Source organism: Hypanus sabinus, chromosome 4 (genome assembly GCF_030144855.1).
Source record: "Hypanus sabinus isolate sHypSab1 chromosome 4, sHypSab1.hap1, whole genome shotgun sequence".
Lineage (NCBI taxonomy): Eukaryota > Metazoa > Chordata > Chondrichthyes > Myliobatiformes > Dasyatidae > Hypanus > Hypanus sabinus.
In genome coordinates, this window is record NC_082709.1 from 61,589,334 (window position 1) to 61,610,966 (window position 21,633).

The following is a 21,633-nucleotide window of genomic DNA, read 5'->3' on the forward strand; positions in this document are numbered from 1 at the left end:
TGCCTATCACTTCTGCCTATAAGACTTCTAAAAAGCCTATAGTCCAAGTCCATATCCAAAACGCAGAAAACCTGGATAACATTCTCCAAGCACAGCCACAGGCTTTTCCCTCTCCGGCAGTGAGCAATCCCAACAGTGATCAAAAGGAAGTTTCCCCGCTCTGTAACAGAGCGATACCCCAGAGATCTCAGGCAGCAAAGTACTGTAATCCCCCATTGATCAGTTTTCCAACACTGGAAAACATAGTCTAATATTACTGAAGTTCTCAAAATCAAAATCAAAAAACACAGGATAAGATACCTCATGCCAATGGGTCATGAGCACTTGCTTGAGACTGCCTTGATGTTGGGAGTGGCACAGGGTTGACACACAAGGGTTTTCAAGTGGGCACCCTCCTTCCTAGATGTTTCATCAATTAACCCAATACATCTCCAGAGGGCTCAATGATGATACTGGTGTCCCAGAGTCACCCCCCCCCCCATTGTGTCTTCCCACTCTCTTGATGCTATCTTGGAGCCCAGGACAGGTCTTTTCGCTTGACTCGAAACCATTGATTGCTTCTTTCCACCACCTCTGATGTGGCTCTGATGGTTTGCTATACAGTCTGACCATGGATCCTTAGCTCCTTCAGCAATTTGATGGTGAATGTGTCTCTAAATTCCCTACACCCACTTCCACGGGACAGACTTTGGTTTTCCAGCCCCATCGCTGAGCTTCAGCTGCCAGATCAGCTTCCCAACACTGGAAAACACAGTCTAATGTTACCAAAGCTCTCAGAATTCAAATAGACAGAAATTAAATGTGACATGAGGGGGAAATGGCAGGAGAGGAAAGAAGAGACTAAACCTTTACAAAGGGGTGAAACTGGTAGAGTTTCTGCCTCACTACATCAGAGATCTGGCTTTGATCCTGACCTTGCACCTTGCACGCAGTATTCTCCCTATGACTGTGTTGGTTTCCTTCAGTTCCCTCCCTGTTCCAAAGATGTGTGGTTGGTAGTTTAGCTGGCTGCTCTAAATTGTCCATGTTGTCCATGTTGGTAGAAGCCTGGGAAGGTGGTGTTGGAGGGTTAGTAAATTGATGGGAATGTAGGGAGAATAAAAAGATGATTAATGAGGGATCAGTGTAATTATTGTCAATGAGTGGTTGATGGTCAATGTCGGCTTGATGGACTGAAGGATCTGTTTCCATGCTTTATCTCGCTTTGACTCTCTGATTATTCAAAGTTCTAAGTAAATGTAGTATCAAGGAACGTATATACTACCTTGAAATTCATTTTCTAGCAGGCACTCACAGCAGAGCAGAAAAATACAACACCATCGATTAAAAAAACTACACAGAAAGACCAGTAAACAACTAATGGGCAAAAGAAGACAAACTGTGTAGAAAAAAATTCAGTAGATAAATGAATAATACTGAGAATATGAGTTGTAGGGTCCTTTAAAATTAGTCTATAGGTTGTATAATTAGTTCACAATTGAGATCAATGAAGTTACCAGCATGTAAATGCGTTCAGAAAGGTGGCTTAGACATATATGCCTATTTGACATGTCATCTAAAACTTAAGTAAACTTCTATAGATACAGGGTGGAAAGTATCCTGACTGGTTGCACCACATGGAACCACCAATACCCATGAACAGAAAAGCCTACAAGAAGTGATGGATACAGCCCAACCCATCACAGGCAAGGTACCCTCCCTCACCCCACCCAAATCACTGGTTAGGTCTTAGCTCATGTGTTGTGCCCAGTTGTATCGTAAAAAAGAAATGAAAGGCTTTGGGAAGAGGTGCAGACATACATAGATACAAAAAAAATTAGAATATGGCAGCAATTAGGAGAGGTGAATCTTGACTGTAAACAGAAACTCCCCACATAAGGAGCAACTGTTAATGTCAGTAACTGCTTTTAGAGTATTGATCTGTTGGTAGTGAGGATTGATTACGACTGGGTTTAACTGCAAAGGTCATCTTCAGTTCTTGGAGACACTGCCTGTATTATTGTGATACAGACAGCATGGGATTGAGAAGCTATATAAAAAAATGAGTCAGGCTTTTCTGGGAAGGTTGCACTACAAAGTGTGCTATTTGCCAAGAGCTTGTGGTCTGCTAGTTTCGTTTATTAGCACAGTGTAGCAAGTAGAGCTTTCACGAAGATCAGCGTTTTTTTTTGCCACGCCATGTTGACATGCTATATGATGTTCAAGGCATGGCTCAAACAGGCTCTTGCATAAACTGACTAGAATGTGACCTTTGGGGGAGGATGCACACAATCTCTTTGTTTCTGCACCTGTTTGGGGCTCCTACATATTGAAAAGGCCCCATTGTGCAATCTCCCACAAATAAATATGCAATTACAGCATTGTGTCCACTGCTCTGTTGGGCAGTGACAATTAGATCATTTTGGACTTGTTTTCTGTAGTTTGCAGAATAATGAATGAATTGCTAGGATTATTCTCAAGTCTTAATTCCCTCATGCTACATTTTGGGTATATTAGAACAATGTAGCCCTGTTGTTCCAAATTTCTATTAAGATCTAAAGATAGAATGCTTAGTTAAGGTCATTATGAAGCCAGTCATCAGACAATTTGTAATTTATAGACATACTAAAACTTGGGTCACACTGCCTGAGGACCCATGTCTCATCACACTGCAAAAGAAAGATTTGCCTTTGTAAGACACACACAGACACACACTGTGGATGGGTATGAAAGCAGATACTTTGGCATGGAATACATGCCACACTGTCAGAGGTTCTCTCTTTTTGGAGGAGTGTCCTCGATTCAAACCTCAGCCAGCATTCCTAAAACAGTATATCTGGTTGTTGTCACATTCCTCTTCATGGGGAGTTTGGAGAGTGGCTGTTATGTTCGCTATATTATGGCTTGACTGCGCTGCATTCCATTGTTTGTAAAGCACTCCAAGATATTCTGAGATTAGGAAGCCTTGTATGCCTCAGCTCTGCAGCATTGTTTGTGCATATATGACACTGAATTCCACACGTCAGTGGCATATTATCCCTTCTGCTCAGAGTATACTTGAAAGCTTATCGTGCATAGTTGAGATCAATCAGACTAATTCGGGAAGAGAGAATGCACCAGCAACCAATGATTCAGCAGCAACAAGATGAAGGAAAATTGACCTGTCTTAGTTCCATATCCCTTAATACCATTGTCCAACAAAAATCCATCCATCAGGGATTTGACATTTTCAATTGACCCCAGAGAACAGCTGTTTGGGGAGAGAGTTCTAGGTATCTGCTACCTTCTGTGCAAAGATGTGCTTGCTGACATCATCTCTGTGTGTTTGTTCTAATGTTAAGATAATGCTTCTTGCTCCAGGATTAAATTTTTTGTCCAATCCTTTAACTATGTTAAGCCACAATTAGATCATCCATATTTATTTATAGACAAGCCTTGACTATGCAAACCGTCCAAATAAGTTTATTTTTTAGCATCATTATCATAAGGTCATATACCCATAATCAAGTATGCACCTATACCAATCTTACTTATTAACATTTGATCTTTAGCTTACTACTGATCAACAGATGATGCAATAGCCACAGCTCTACACACAGTCCTTTAATATCTGGAGAAGAAGGATGCTTATGTGAGAATGCTGTTCTTGGACTACAGTTCAGTATTCAAAACCATAATTCCCTCCAACTTCGACAAGAAGCTCAGAGACCTTGGTCTTCACCCTGCCTTGTGTAGCTGGATCCTGGACTTCCTGTCAGATCGCTGGCAGGTGGTAAGAGTGGGCTCCCTCACCCCTGCCCTCTAACCCTCAACACAGGAGCCCCTCAGAGCTGTGTCCTAAGCCCCCTCCTTTACTCTCTGTATACCCATGACTGTATCAACACCCACAGCTCCAATCTGCTAATTAAATTTGCTGACAACACTACATTGATTGGCCTTATCACAAATAATAATGGGGCAGCCTACAGAAAAGAAGTCAACACCCTGACACAGTGGTGTCAAGAAAACAACCTCTCCCTTAATGTAACAAAAAACAAACGAGCTGGTTGTGAACTAAAGGGGGAATGGAAACAGGCTAACCCTTATGGACATCAATGGATCTGGGGTTAAGATGGTGAACAGCTTTAAGTTCCTCGGCATACGCATCACCGAGGACCGCACGTGGTCTGTACATACTGGCTGTTAGGTGAAAAAAGCACAACAGAGCCTCTTTCACCTTAGATGGTTGAAGAAGTTTGGCATGAGTCCCCAATTCCGAAGAACTTTCTACAGAGACACAATTTAGAGCATCCTGATTAGTTGCTGATGATATGGGAATTGTACTTCCCTCAATCGCAGGACTTTGGAGAGAGTGGTGTGGACAGCCCAGCATATCTGTAGATGTGAACTTTCCACTATTCAGGACACATACAGAGACAGGTGCATAAAAAGGGCCCAAAGGATCTTTGGCAACCTGAGTCAACCCAAACACAAACCGTTCCAGCTGCTACCATCTGGGAAACAGTACCGCAGCATAAAAGCCAGGACCAACAGCCTCTGGGACATCTTCTTCCACCAGGCCATCAGACTGGTTAATTCATGCTGATACAATTGTATTACTATGCTATATTGACTGTCCTATTGTACATACTATTTATTACAAATTAATATAAATTGCACATTGCATATTTAGATGGAGACATAATGTAAAGATTTATACTCCTCACGTATGTGAAGGATGTAAGAAATAAAGCAAATTTAATTCAATTCAATTACTATGCCTTGTGTTTCAAGTGTTTTCCAAAGACTTCTTAAATATTATGAGAGTTTCTGCCTCAAACATAAACCAGACAGTTTCCAAGTACAATACACTTTTCCTGCTATGCAGAACTAGGAAACAGAGTTTGATTGATGGTTGGGTTCATCTAGGTGCCTTTTGACCTCGGATACCCGTATTTGGCTGCAATATTTTAGCAGCAGTTAATAGGGCTCTCTTTTGTCTGTTATGCTGCTGGCGTTTAGGGTAACAATGAAGGCCCTCCATCTTTGGCCATGTTCACAGCTTCCTTCATCGTGTCAGTAGCTTTCTCTTGATTTTCACTATGTCAGTCATTCAAGTCCCAGATGGAAATTCAGGAATACCTTCATACTCAGATGAAAGGATTTTCATTGCTGTTTCTGTAACAATTTTGTGTTACCAGTCAGGGTTGTTATCCCTGAGCTGAACCCCTGAACCTGGAGGATCGGTAGGCTACTCTTAGTCTAGCCTCTACTTTTTGACCTGTTTGGTATGGGTTACCCAACCAAGCACCAAAGCATGAAATCCTGACTCCAGTCAACATTGCTCTCTCGATTATTATCCAAACCATGACAAGGTTGTGACCTTGAAGTTAATATAGTATTCGGATGCAAATCTCTGATACAAAGGTAAAACAGTCAGTTAAATAGACAATGATGATTTGTAAAACATTGATTCCTGGAGGTTTGCACACGAGGTTATATACAACTCTGCAATCTGATAGAGTTACAAAGAAAACTTTAAAAAAGCATCACAAAAGACATGAGATAGAGGCAGTGAGAGTTTAAATGTTAACGATGAACCACATCAACCAATGATGATCTACCTTTATTTGTTAACATGGGGAGTATTGTAATAACTGAGAGTTGATAGTTCTGAGCTTCCAAAATAAAAGAACTATAACACAGCAATAAGCCCATTGTAGCATTGTTGCCACAGAATAAGAAAGTTTTGGTTTCATGTTCCATTCCAGAAAATTGAACTTAACCCTAGAATGACACTTTCAGTGCAGCAGTAAGGAATTGCTGTGTTATTGGAAGTAGATTAACCTCTTAGGTGGACGTAGAAGACTCCAAAACATCTAAGGAGCTTTGGAGAAGAGCATGAGAGTTCTCATCTGTACTTATCCCAATATTTATTCCTCAATTAAAATAAGATAAAATAGATTATATGTCCTTTATTGTGTGCAAGTTAGCTGCTAACTTTCCTGCAGCCGAATCACAACAGAAAATGCTGCATTGTTTGGGATGTTGTGAAAGAAGCCAAATAAATTTGATAATTTGATTTTTATTTATTTCTGCTTCTATTTTAAGAGAGAAGATGGCCCAAACTGAAACCCAAATCTCTGGCCAATACTCTGTATGGCAATTTGGTGTCTAATGAACCAATTCCTGATCCATACTAAGATTAGCATGGTAGGTTGGTACTCCTTTTAGAAAAAAAATAAACATGGGAAGGCAACTATGCATTTTAATAGCCACCATTCCATAATATCAATCTTTTACTTTTAAACTGTAAACACACATAATTCCACACAAATCCTCAAATAACAATGTAATCAAGTGAACCAGAACTAGCTGGAACTTTGCCTGTTAGATTTCAAGATAAATAGTTCTGAGTCTCACTATTTTATTTTTATAATCTGAATATAAATATTCTGTAAGTCACATATGTCTTGGTTAAATTCACAATTTAAACTTGTTGTACTATCATTTGTAAAGGGTTCTCTTCAGAAGACATTCAGCTAAGCACTGTGTCCTGGAAAAGGAAATGAGTAGAGGGACAAGGAGATGTACGGTACATATTCCTGTCATCTTTTGTGCCCATTTGAGTGTGTGAGGTATAAAAAATGCAATTATTTAACTTGAAAAGTAATGCAGAATCCTGGACTAAAGATCCTGAGGATAAGAATTTGAACATCATTATGGTGGCTGCCCTTTGTTTACATACAGTATTTACTCATTTACAGATTATGGTGCTGCCAACGATGCCAGCATTTACTTCCATCCCCAGTTTGTAGCACCACTTCCAGCCTACTCTCAATCACAACCAGTGTTCTCAGCAGTGCTATCAAGTCGCTCATCAGTAACCTACTTCAAAGTGCTGTTTGAGTTTTGCCAGAGCCACTTGGTATCAAACCTTACCGCAACTTTGGTCCAAATGTGCACCAAAGAACTGAATTGCTTTGGTGAAGTACAAATGGCTAACCTTGACATTAAGGGAGCATTTGACTGAGAATGGCACCAAGGAGCTCTGGTTAAACTTCAGTTAATGGACATCAAGAGAAAGCCCTTCTATGATTGGAGTCATACTTCACACTAAGGAAGATGGTTATTGGAGGTCAAGCATTCTTTCTCTGGACAACACAGCAGGAGTTCCTCAGGTCAGTGGCCTGAGTCCAAACATCTTCAGCTCCTGCTGCTTTAATGTAGTAGGATGTTTACTAATGATGACATCCCATTCATAACTCTGTTTCTCTTTCCATAAACATAGCCTAAGCTGCTGAGTTTTCCAACATTTTCTTGTTTGTATTCTTGATTATATACAGAATTGGGCGAATATTGGGAAATAATAATCATGCAGCACCAATTACTGCCCCTGACAAGAGGGAGTCTAATCTCCTATCCTTGAAGTTCAAAGGCATTACCGTCGTCACATTACCATCATTAACAATATCGACCAGGACTTTAAATGGAATAACCACCGGTGTTGCAAGAGTGGTTAAGAAGCTTGGTGCCCTGTGGTAAGTGACTTATTCCCTGATTTTCACAAGGCCTAAGTCATGAACAGAATACTCTTCACTTGCCTGAATGAATCCACCCAGTCAGTTCGGAGGTAATAGTATCTCCATAATCTCCTTCGGCAAAACTGTGTGCTTATGCCCTGCTCTACACCTCTGACTGTGTTGCAAAATACAGCTCCAATGCCATTTTTAAGTTTGCTGGTGATACCACTACCATTGCCAAAGCAAAGGTGGTAACGTATCAGCATATAGGAGGGAGATTGAAAATCTGTTTGAATGGTGCCACAACAACCTCTTTCTCGATATCGGTAGGAGCTGATTATTGAATTCAGGAGAAGAAAACTGGAGGTCCATGAGCCAGTCTTCAAAGTTCAAAGTTCAAAGTAAATTTTATTACCAAAGTACATATATGTCACCATATACAATGCTGAAATTCAATTTTGTAGGCATATTCAATAAATCTATAGAATAGTACTATAACAGGATCAGTGAAAGATCAACCAGAGTGCAGAAGACAAAAAACTGTGCAAATGCAAATATAAATAAATAGCAATAAAATAAATAGCAATAAATAATGTGAACATGGGATAATGAGATAAAGGATCCTCAAAGTGAGATAATTAGTTGTGGGAACAGTTCAATGATGGGGTGTGAGTGTAGTTATCCCCTTTTATTCAGGAGCTTGATGGTTGAGGGGTAGTAACTGTTGTTGAACCTAATGGTGCAAGTCCTGAGGCATTTGTACCTTTTGCCTGATGACAGCAGTGAGAAAAGTGCATGACCTGGGGGCTGGTGATTTTTGATGAATGCTGCTTTCCAGCGACAGCATTTCATGCAGATGTGCTCAATAGTTGGGAGGGCTTCACTGAATCCAAAACCTTTTTTTCGGATTTTCCATTCAAAGGCATTGGTGTTTCCATACCAGGCCATGATGCAGCCACTGCATATCTACAGAAGTTTGTTAAAGCTTTAGATGTCAGGCCAGAACTCTGCAGACTCCTAAGGAAGTAGAGGCGCTGCTGTGCTTTCTTTGCAATTGCACTTGTATGCTGGGTCCAGGACAGGGCCTCTGAAATAATACCAGCCAGGAATTTAAATTTGCTAACACCCTCCACCTCTAATCCTTGATGAGGACTGGCTTAAGGACCTCTGGTTTCCACTTCCTGAAGTCTATAATCAATTTCTTGGTCTTGCTGACATTGAGTGAGAGGTTGTTGTTGTGAGTCCACTCGGCCAAATTTTTAATCTCCCTCCTGTATTCTGATTTATCACAGCCTTTGATTTGTAATCAGCAAACTTGAATATAGCATTGGAGCTGTACTCAGCCACACAGTCATAGTTGTAAAGGGAGCAGAGAAGGGGGCTAAGCACATAGCCCTGTGGTGCACCTGTGCAGATGAAGATCGTGGAGGAGATATTATTTGCAATCCAGACTGACTGAGGCCTACAAGTAAGAAAATCCAGGATCCAATTGCACAAGGAGGAATTGAGGCCAAGGTCTTGGAGCTTATTGATTAGCTTTGAGGGGATGATGATATTGAATGTTAAGCTGTAGTTAGTTAAAGGCATCCTGATGTATGCATCTTTACTGTCCAGATGTTCCAGGGTTGAGTGAAGAGGCAAAAAAATAGCATTTCAATCCTCATTGGAGGATCAGAGGTGGAGAGGGAGAGCAACTGTAAATTCCAGTGTCATCATTTCAAAGGACCTGTCCCAATCCCAGCACATAACTGCAATTACAAAGAAAGCATGGCAGTGCCTTTACTTCCATTGAAGTTTACAAAGAATCGGCATGACATCTAAAACTTTGACAAACTTCTATAAATGTGTAGTGGAGAGTATATTGACTGGCTGCATTTAAGCCTGGTATGAAAACACCAAAGCCCTTGATGTAAATTGGGTGTCTGCTTTGTTGAGTACCTCCACTCCATCTGCCATAAGTGGAACCTACAAACATTTTAATTTAAAGCCAAATATTTTAATTCCCATTCCTGTTCTGACATGTCAGTCCTTTGCCTCCTCTTGTACTATGATGAGGCCAGCCCCAGGTGGAGGAGTAACTGATGGCATGAGTATTGATAACTCCTTCTGGTAACTATTTTTTCCCTCTCCCACTCCTCTTCTTCTATTTCTCACTTTGGCCTCTTACCTCTTCTCCCCTGCTTATCACCTCCTCCTTCCTTTTCTCCTCTAGTGCACTCACCTCTCCTATCAGATTCCTTCCACCGCAGCCCTTTGCCTTTCCCACCACCTTTTTATTTTGGTGCCTTCACCCTTCTTTTCCATTCCTGAAGAAGGGTCTTGGCCCAAAACATCAACTGTTCGTTCATTTCCCCAGGATGCTGCCTGACCTGCTGAGTTCCTCCAGCACATTGTGTGTGTTGTTTAGATTTCCAGCATCTGCAGAGCTTAGAAGTTTTTATAGGCTGCCTGCAAAAAAAAAGTAATGGACACAGCCCAGTCCATCATAGGTAAAGCCCTCCCCACCACTGACCACATATTAATCGGGTGCTGTCACAGGAAAGCAGCATCCATCATCAGAGACCCCCACCACCCAGACCATGCTCTCTTCTCACTACTGACATCAGGAAGGAGGTACAGAAGTCTTGAGACCCGCACCACGAGGTTCAGGAACAGTTATCACCCCTGAACCATCAGGCTCTTGAACCAGAGGAAATGACATCACTCAACTTCACTCTCCCCAACACTGTACTGTCTCCACAACCTACGGACTCACTTTAAAGGACTCTGTCTCATGTTCTCAATATTTATTTATTATTATTACTATGCTTGTTTTTTTGTTTCCTTATACTTACTGTGAATGCCTGCAAGAGAATGAATTTCGGGGTTGTATATGGTAATGTATATGCACTTTGATAATAAATTTTGAACCATTCTGGACATAACATCCCACTTCCGTCATATCACAACTGCCACCCAAACAGTTTACCTTCTCCAACATTTGTCCAACAGAAGTACCATGTCTTCCATCCAAAAATGACGTCAGTAGAAAATCTGCAGCACCTCCCAAACCTACGAGGACAGCAAATGTAAAAGAAAAGCAAAGTATGGATGGAGACACTAGGATTTGCAGTTTACTTTTAGTCACATGCCATCCTGACTCAGAAATGTATCATTGTTGCCAAGTCTAATCCTGGAATTCCCAATCAAACAGCACTGTCAACATTGTCAGCAGAAACAGGCTCTCTCAGGCTGGTCCACTGGACTTAAACCATTTTGCACTGACCCTTCGCTAATCACGTTTTATTTTCCCTGCAATCCCCCTTCCCCCCATTTCCCTCCCACCAGATCCCACCACTCTACAGTACATTTGGGAAATTTTGCAGTGGTCAAATGCCACATCAAACAGACGAATGCAAAGAAAATCCACATAGTCACAGGGTGATCATGCAAGCTTCAGACCACCAGACATCAGAACTGAACCAGAGTCACTGGTGCTAGAGGTAGCAGCTCTACTAGCTGCACTTTGTCTTAAGGCAAAAACACTAATGTAGTTAAGAGTAGTGATCTTTACACTTTGGACTATAGTAAAATTATGATAATTTTAAACCTTATCTTTACGTATTTTACATCCACTAGCTGATTTTCAAAATAATTGTGATGGGATTCCCTGCTCCCACCTGTGGAAACAGACAGGAGGATGGTTTAATATTTCATCTGAAGAGTGGCACTCCCAGCTGAGTACAGCATAGTTAACACTGAGAGTGTCAGCCTGGATTAAGCTCTCAAACTTCAGGAACGGTGTTTCAAGCTGAAAACTTGTGACTCGGAGGTGAGAATGCTGACAACATTAAAAATAACTTTCGGTGCTTTGCTCGTGTTTTAGAACTTTGCCAATTGGGGCAATCTGAAACAGGGTTGTCGACAACTGAAGCCTTTGCTGACGAGTCAGGAAAAATTAATCAGCTGCCCTTGGCATCAGTCGAAAACAAAGCTTTGCTTTTACTGCTAAGCAACCTACCATGGAGCTGCCCTTTTGTGCGTCCACAAAGGAAATTGAATCTGCAACTGACATCTGCTCTTTTCACAGGATTATCAGAGAAACCGCTTAGTGTGATTTAGGGGGCATTATGAAATTGCCATTTGTAAAATGCAGAAGATAGCTGTTGTGTTTTGTCCTTACTTCCAGGAGAGAATGCAGATCACTAGTAAATGATTAATGAATGAAAGGTTTTCAATTCTTTGCTGAGATGAAGATATTGTTGGTTGAGAAGCAGAATTTATTCATTTTACAGTCTTCATTTAGCTGAACCATTTGCAGCAGAGGTCAAGTTAATTTCTAGGCGTATTTTTCACTTTCCCATTAATATGGCAATTGTAAAATGGATCCCTTCCTACAGAGATCTTGTTAGGCAAGCCTGTAAACTTAAATTGCAGTTTGAACCCTTTGTGTCTTTGATCTATTTATGCACTGTGATTTCACTGCAGTTTCTGGCACTGGCGGAGTTTTAAGCAATTGACCTCTCTCCATTTTCCTACAGCAAGAGGGAATGGATTTCCACAAAATAAATAACATCTGTTTGAGTATTGATCCCATGGTTTAGACACCAGCTGACAGCTTGTGTTATATTTCAGATGGAAATTCTCTTATCAGTAATCGGTTTCTATTTGCATTGCCCAATTAATGCAAGCACTTAGAAGTTATAAAATGGAGAACCATGCAAGATTTGCCTTCCCTAATGTAACGCAGGAGGAGGATTATTCAGACGCTCTTTCTGCCATTCAGTTAGATCTGAAGTACTTATCGCAGCATTGGTTTTAAACAAATTGTTTAATGGGTTGAATACAGGGACGATGTTTCCAGGACCAGGGAATATAATTTGTGGATTAGATGTTTAGGGCTGAGATGATGAAAAAAATTCTTCACTCAGAAGGTGGAGTATCATCGGATTTTTAAAAATCTTAGGATCAATGCAGCGACTGATAAACAACTAGATATTAGGGGGACCAACAGAAAAAACTGAAAGCGGTGCAAATGGTGTTGAGGTGGAAGATTAGCAATGTTCCTAATGCAGGTTCTGAAGTTTGTTCCTTAAGTTAACTCCCATCCCCGTCCGATATCACTTCTTATTTCCACGTAGCCCTGTACCTATCTGCGAACTCCCCTGCAATTCTTTTGCCACTTTCCAACTCTAGGGTAATTTACCATAAACAATTAACCTACCTGTACATCTCAATGTTGGAGGAAACTAGAGCAGATGGTGGAAACGTCATCATGAGGAGAATATGCAAACTCCACACAGATAGCACTGAAGGTCAGGATTGAACTTTGATACCGAGAGCTCTAACTACTACACACTGTGGCATCATAACATCAACTCTGAAAACAGAGTTCTAATTTTATCACTGCTTGTTCATGACTCCCACACCAAATAAAATGCATTTCTGTATTTATTTCTCAAACCCCAACAACACTGTCTTAAACACCTCAATTAAAATAATCTTCTATTTTCTGGAAATGAGCGAAAACTTGCCTCCACTATGCACCATATTCTCATAACATACTTCATTAGGATGTGGTATAATGATAAACTTGCTTTGTATCGTTCCCAAGGATAAGTACCCAGAAGTGAACAGAACACTCCCAATACAATCCAAAAACAGTTTTACAATTATTGCACAACTTACACCTTTTCACACCCTATCTTGAGATTAATATTATTAATATCTTTATATCTTTTTTTATCTTTGTTATTTTCAAGACAGACATTCTGAAAATGCTATTTGACCTTACTCAAATCAGAAAACTGGCACTTGTCTATAAACTTCGTAGCTTTCTGCATTCTTCCAATAGTGGTAATTTGATCACCTCCTGGTTGTCTTTGGCCAGTCACTGGCGAATAAAAATTGTGGCTGATAATGCTGCTGAATCTATATGTTTCTCAAGCAAGGCTGTCCACGAAAACCCACCTAATTACATACTGTAACTGTGGGATCCTTATTTTTATTCAATCATGTAAGATGGGCATCACCAACACTGCCAACAGTTAATAACCATCCCCAATTACCCATGAGGATGCCTGGTAACTGCAGTCCTTCTGATAAAAATACTCCCACAGTCCTGCGGCTGGGATGTTGCAGGATTTGGCCTGGCAACAATGAGATGAGCCAATTAGCTGACTCAAATAGGGAGCATACACGTGGAAGAAGTTAGACATCAAAGCGTAACTGATTGGTGAATGATGCATTTATTCTTCTATAGACAAAAGATTTAGGAAGCCCTGTCAAGGAAGTTTAGGTGAGACACTACAGTGAATTTTGTAGAGTAAACACAGCAATGTAGGATATGTTTGGAAGATAGATTAGGCTGACATTCAAATGTTTGCTATTTTTCAGTCAATGATGACTCCCAAAATGTTGATTATGGAGGATATTCTCATGGTAAGTGCCCTGGAATGTCCTCTATTGTTGAAGAAAGTCATTGTTTGAAGTGAGGTCTGCTTCCCATTTGCCAGTACAAGGTAGAATATTTTATATGTCATCCTTCAAAGGAGAATGATGGAAGGAATGGTAGAGTGAGGGATATGACAGGACATGTTATAGATTGGGATACATTAGAATTCCATTGCCTTCCAGTATTGCCTCATGGATACCCAGATTTGAGATGCTAGATCAGCCCCATCAAATGCAGTGATAATGCCACTTTTCACAATAGTGGATCATGAAGTTATGTCAGAATAGTCAACTCTTCCGATAATGCCTAAGAATATCCACATGAGTCAATAACAGCTGAATTTTTAAAACTTCAGACCCATTCTTCTGTATTAATGCCATATCCTTTAGGTATTTAACTACTGATCTTTGTCTTGAAAGTTATTGAGCTTTCACAGGCCTTTGTAGTAAATTCTGAAGATTTACTCCCCTCTGAGTGAAGAGATTTCTTCTTACCTCTCTCTTGGATGGCTTACTCTTTTTTTGAGACAGTACTAGTGGTTTGAAATACCTAGCCACGGGAAATGTAAACTTCACATCCACCCCATTAGAAATTGTGTATGTTTCCGCATGTCTCAAATCCAGAATCAACTGACGCAGAGGCAAGGATGCTATCCCTGAGCCACAGATGACACTCAGGAATGTGCAAACTACCTTTGAACACCAGATTAACCTGACTATACATTTTATGTCTCTATGTGCTGGCACAATCTTACCTCAGGCAAACTTAAACTCCTATCAAGTATTTGTGAAGGAGCAATAGTCTCCTGAATCAGATTGCCTGCAAACTTTATGAGAAATTAAACCTTCAAAGAGTGGTTTAATTGTTTCATATGTTATGCACATTGACTTGAAGAGTGACAGGTAGCTGAAGCAATAAACTGCCTGTAAACTAGTGATCATGTATTTCCGATTTATTGTTTTTAATTCTAATTCAGTGAGACTATTATATTCTTCACCCACAGTGGAGAGGGTCTCAGAAACTAAAAGGACCCTTGTTATTAATGCAAAATTATAATATTAAAATAATAACTATGTAATGTCTCTTGATAAAGAATCAACGTTTTTATTGACATTAACTGCCCAATATTTTATTCCCGGTACAATGTCCAATCTCTGCATCATTGGTATCAGGCTTAATCAGTGTATAAATAGAAAACCTATAAGATTCCTCTGACACATAGAACTCATTTATTATATGTAGATTACAGTGATACTGTGATGTTTCAAATGAGCAGGTTTGTGACTGAATTCTATGCAATCTATAATTTATGGCTTTTGTGATTAAAAGGGAAAGCAGCATCAGAACATAAGAAATAGAAGCAGGAGCGGGCCATCTGGCCTGTCAAGCCTGCTCTGCCACTTAATATGACATGGCTGATCTGGTCGTGGATTAAGCTCCACCTACCTGCCCTTTTCCCCATAACCCTTAATTCCCCTGGTATGCAAAAATCTATCTGACTATGTCTTAAATATATTTAATGAGGTAACCTCTACGGCTTCCCTGGACAAAGAATTTCCCAGATTCAGTACATTCTGGGAAAAGTAGTTTCTTTTCATCTCCATCTAAATCTGTTCCCCCAAATCTTCAGACTATGTCCCATAGTTCTAGTCTCATGTACTAGAGGCAACAATTTTCCAGCCTCTATCTTATCTATCCCTTTCATAATTTTATGTTTTTATAAGATCACATCTCATTCTTCTGAATTCCATCAAGTATAGTCCCAGGCTAATCCCTCATCTCCAGAATCAACTTGGTAAACCTCTTCTAGTCAGATTCCAAAACCAGTATATCTTTTCTCATGTATGAAGACCAGAAATGCAGGTAGTACTCCATGTGTAGCCTCACCAGTACCCTGAACAGTTGCAACATAACCTCCCTAGTCTTAAATTCAACCCTTCTAGCAATGAAGGCCAACATTCCATTTACCTGCTTGATAACCTGTTATGATTCATGCTCAAGGATTCCCAAGTCCCTTTGAATAACAGAAAACTGCAAACTTTCAGCACTTAGATATGTTACACTTCGTCCCTTCTTCCAAACTGTCAATGTATATTGTAGATGGTTGTGGACCCAGCACCAACCCCTGCGGCACTCTTTTCACTACTAACTGCCAGCCAGAGAAACACTCATTTATTCTAACTCTCATCCTTTTATTTCTTAGCCAATTTTCTAACCATGCTAATATAATCCACGCCAACGCCATGGATGAGTATTTAACCACTCTTTTCTGCCTCATATTATTATGAAAAAAATTACTATCTGATTTTATATTTCATGCTGTCTTCATTTTTCATATTGCTTGCTTAGTGGTTCTTTGATGCTTTTAAAATTTTCCCAGTCTTCCATTTTCCCACTACTCTTCGTGACTTTGTATTCATGAGCTGTTAGTTTGATGCTTTCTTTTATGTTCTCAGTATCCAAGACTAGCTCTCTCCATCCACACTGCCCTTGCCTTAAATTGAAATATATTTTTGTTGAGCACTGTGAAAAATCTCTTTGAAAATGTTCCACTGTTCTTCAACTGTGCCACCATAGAGCCTATGTTCCAGTTTATGCTAGCCAGCTTCTTCCTTGTCCCATTGTGGTCTCCCTTGTTTAGGCATTATATGTGGATTTTAGATCAAACAGTTGCGCCCCCCATTTGTATGAGAAATTCATTCATACTGTGATCACTCTTTGCAAGAGGATCCCTAACTACAAACTCATTAATTTTACCTGTCTCATTGCACAGGGCCAGATCTAAATCAGATTTTCCCTTGTAGGTTCAGTAACATGCTTTTCAAGAAAGCTAACATGGATGCATTCTCTGAAATCCTCCTCAACATTTGCTTTGACTAACTTGATTTGCTGGATCTATATACAAGTTAAAGCCTCCCAGGACAAACACCATTCCATTCTTACATGCATCAGCTATTTCTTGGTTTATTGTCTGTGCCACACAATGTTATCACACTGTAACCTATAGACAACTCCCACCAGTGATATTTTTCCTTTACTATTCCTAATCTTTACCCAGATGGAATAAACATTCTGCTCCTTAGATCTTATATTGTCTCTCATTATTGCCATGATCTCATCCTTAATTTGGAGTCCTACTCTCCCTTACCTTCCATTTTACCAGATACCCTTGGATATTTAAGTTCCAATCATCTCCACCCTGCAACCACATTTCTGTAATGCCCACTAAATTACACCCTTTTGAGTAACACATTCACTGACCTGATTTCAAATCCTACATGTACTCAGATAAAGTACCTTTACACTCATCATCCTTTGCATTTGACTTTTCTATACTCCATTCTGAGTTTTTCTTTTCTAACTTTTGCTTTGGTCTCTGCATTGCTTCCCTCATTCTGTCTGCCAGTCATCTCATCCCCCGTCATACTAATGGAAACCCTTCACAACAGCACTAGCAAACAATCCCTGTAGCCTAGGGCATTGATCCTGGTTCTGCCCAGCATGATTGCAGTCTGAGCAGATGTGCCCAAATGGATTTGCAGCTTCAGCTCCTGCACTCATTTTTTCAATTTTCATTTCACTAGCTGCAATATTCAAATGAACATTTCAGTGTCAAGTGAGTGATAGTAAAGATTTACTGTTTTCCAGATATCATCAATGTTGTACAACTAAGGTGTTGGCAGTATGAAACTCAGGACAATCTTGTCTTTAGTAGACAGAACTAACTAATCAATCTGAAAATAATTCCACCTCCACATATGGAGAGCTGAAAGATAATGAGGTAGTTTGCCAGGACATTTTGTAAAAAGCACATTTTAAGAAGTCTAAGGTGAAAAAAAATTACATAGAACAAGCCTGGGATTTCTTGAAGTATTTATAAGTTCTATAATTGTAGATAGCTGGACTGACTTTTGATAATCCTGTGAGTCCTCAAAGGGCATACAATAGTTCAATCTGATTTCTAAATCCCAAAGTAATTTGCTTCCATCATTTTACATGTTATTTTGAACTTAATTAAATCAGTGGTAAATATTATTTTAAACCATAGCATATTTGATGCAGGATGCCATTGAAATCATTATCCCAGTCCCAATATTCATTCATTCACTTGCAGGTTCCATTAGCCATTTAGAATACAGTACTTTAAGCACCTGTTCGTAGCACTTAAGTGATCAATGCAGACACCTTTTATGAACTTCCACAAATTCTAGCTATATATCTTTAAAAAGTACTTCATTCTATCTTTTTTATATCTAAAGTTAATGTAATCATCTTTAAAGAGCAAACACGAGGAAATCTGCAGATGCTGGAAATTCAAACAACAACACACACAAAATGCTGGTAGAACACAACAGGCTAGGCAGCATCTATAGGGAGAAGCGATGTCAACGTTTTGGGGCCGAGACCCTTCGTCAGGACTAACCGAAAGGAAAGATAGTAAGAGATTTGAAAGTAGTGGGGGGAGGGGGAAATGCGAAATGATAGGAGAAGACCGGAGGGGGTGGGGTGAAACTAAGAGCTGGAAAGGTGATTGGCGAAAGTGATACAGAGCTGGAGAAGGGAAAGGATCATGGGACGGGAGGCCTCAGGAGAAAGAAAGGGTAGGGGGAGCACCAGAGGGAGATGGAGAACAGGCAAACAACTAAATATGTCTACTAATATAACAACTAAATAACTCCTCTATTGTCAAAATGAATCCAAACTCAGGTTGGAGGAACAACACCTTATATACCGGCTGGGTAGCCTCCAAACTGATGGCATGAACATTGACTTCTCTAACTTCCATTAATGCCCCTCCTCCCCTTCTTACCCCATCCCTGACATATTTAGTTGTTTGGAGAACGTGAGAAGGTTTGGAGGGTTCAAATGGTTGCTACCTCTTTTACCGCACGTTACCAAAATATTTGTGTGACTGCTCTAAATAATTTTCAAGTCAAAGGTAACAACTGATAGCAGGGAATACAATGGTGGTAATCTCATTGAATTGCAAGGGTGATCATTGAGATGATCATCGTGTGGTGCAGATATATTTGCCACATCAACCTGAATGCTGTTCAAAATAATGCTGCATATGGGAATGGGCTGGCTTATTATCTGAAAAGCTGAAGAAAGAACTGATCACAATCCAACTTGTCAAACATCCCTACTTCTGATCTTATAATAAAAGTGAGATCATTGATATAGCAACTGAAAATGACTGGGCATACATTACCCTGGGAAACACTGCAATAGAATCGAATGAAGGGTCTCGGCCCAAAACGTCGCCAGTGCTTCTCCCTATAGATTCTGCCTGGCCTGCTGTGTTCCACCAGCATTTTGTGTGTGTTGCTTGAATTTCCAGCATCTGCAGATTTCCTCGTGTTTGCTTTTTAAATAATCTATTTTTCTGAGTATAACTTCAGCCATTTCATATAGACCACAGATAATATTGATCTTAACTGTATCTATCTAACCTTGCCTGCATAACCTTTAACCTCAGATTCCCATTGCCTTCCACATTGATCTCCACGTTACCACACTTGGTCAAATACTGATGTTATTTAGAGTCTTTTCACTTCACTTCCAATCAAAGGTAGTCTAGATTTGTACTTGCTTGAGCATTAAAGATTAAGGTGTGATCTGATTGAGGTATTATGTTACGTCATAACTCCTTAAAATATCGGACGCTATTCAGCCCAGTGAGTCAATGCTAGGTCTTAGAGCATTCTTATTCCTCCAAACACAAAATGCTGGAGGAGCTCAGCAGGCCAGGCAGCATCTATGGAAAAAAGTACAGTCGATGTTTCTGGCCAAGACCTTTTAGCAGCACATTAATATTTTCTCAGTCCACTTTGAGTGAACCACAGCTGTCATTAGTGATACCGAATAGATGCACTACAGCAATAACTAAAGCCCCAACAATTTCCAGGCCTGTGGTTCTGTGAGGAAACTGGCTGTCTGGCATGAGAGAGAGAGTGTAAAGAAGATGGGTGTTACTCAAATTGACAGGGTATCACAAGTTTGGCTCCGTATATATTTCTCATAAAGGGTCTCGGCCTGAAATGTCGACTGTACATTTTCTAGATGCTGTTTGGCCTACCGAGTTCCTCCAGCATTTTGTGTGTGTTGCTTAGATTTCCAATATCTGCAGATTTTCTCTCAAAGCCTTTTCTCCCTCAAATGACTATTAATTCTTCTGATTCTCTGACTATCCAAGGGTAATTTACACAGGGGGTAATTTACAGCGGCCAATTAAATTATCAATTTGCAATTTTTTGGGATAGATGTGGAAGTAAACCAGAGTATCTGAAAGAAAATCACATTGTCACAGGCTAACATGTTAACATGTTAACATGTTAACATGCTAACACCACACAAACAGCACTGAGGTCATGATCAAAGTCAAGTCACAGGTCCTATGTGATAACACCACCTGCTGTACCATTGTGTTGGCCTTAGGTTAAACGTGATTAAAAAATCTGATAACTTTAAAATTAGAGTATGTTAATTCTGGGGTGATATCAGCAATCGCTTCTTTAAAGATTAGAATTTTCTCCCCAAAATATCTGGGGATCACTTGCAAGTTTAACAAAATAGAGATTTTGACAAAGCAAGACTGGTAATATATATGTACTATTATAATAAACTTTATTTGACTTTGATAATGATGGATTTTTGATTGCCAAAAGCATTAAGGATTAAGGTAGAAAGGAGAGTATCTAGAGTTCAAATAAACATAATCCCTGTTCTATTTGAAAAGGGGAAGAGGCCTGGGGTACAAAGGACTTCCTCAATTTCTAAGGTTCCAAACTTGTCTGGATAGCAGGCGAGAAGCAGTTCAAGGTTGGGGACAAATGACCCCCTTCCTGTGGATGAACGTGTCCTTACAGTCAAAAAGTGCATTGGCAAGGAGAGCACTTGAATGTGATATCATGGCCTCTTGGTATTGATTGAGCTCCAAAGTCCACCCCCCCCCCCCCATAATTGTAGTGCTTCATGTGGGAGAGATAGAACTACATAGAACATAGAAAGACAGATCCTGGCTGATTAAGTGAAATCAGAGATAGCATAAAAGCTAGAGTGTAATATACTAAAAATTAGAAGGAAGTTTTTAAAAACCAATAGAAAGCAACTATAAAGCCATAAGGACAGAAAAGATGAAATATGAAGGTATGGTAACAATGTAATACAAAAGAGGATACCAAAGGTATTTTTCAGATATATAGTGAAGGTAGACAAGAATGGACATCGGACCACAGGAAAATGATGCTGTTGAGGTTGTAACGGAGAACAAAGAAACGCCAAATGAACTGAATAAGTATTTTGAGTCAGTCTTCATTTGTGGAAAACACCAGCAACATGCCAGAAATTCAAGAGAGTCAGGGAGCAGAAGTGAGTGTAGTTGCCATCACTAAGGAGAAGATGCTTAAGAAGCTGAAAGTTCTGAAGCTAGCTAAGTCAACTGGACCACATGAACTACACCCAAGGTAGCTGAAGTGGTTGTGGCAGCATTCGTTTCAATTTTAAGTTCGTACATTTATTATCAAAGAATTTATAAATAAAGCAAGAAACATGAAAGAACCCAATTAAAGAGAAAAAATAAAAGACTAACACCCAGCGCACAAGAGTAAGAAAAAAAACACAACGCATGCAAACAATTGAAGTGAACCACATTCTAACCAAAATTGAGTCCTCAGATCCGAACCTTGGAGCAGCCCATAGTAGGCCCAAAGACTCGCA

The 21,633-nt window shown here is 39.9% G+C and overlaps 1 long non-coding RNA gene across 2 annotated transcripts in view; it reads right to left on the bottom strand.

Moving 5' to 3' along the window:
- LOC132392816 (uncharacterized) overlaps positions 1-21,633 on the bottom strand; it is a 156,902-nt gene that overhangs the window by 110,000 nt on the left and 25,269 nt on the right. For both annotated transcript variants that reach the window (XR_009511663.1, XR_009511662.1), the window contains exon 2: positions 10,450-10,532. This is a non-coding gene — a long non-coding RNA (uncharacterized LOC132392816). The remainder of the gene's footprint in view (positions 1-10,449; positions 10,533-21,633) is intronic.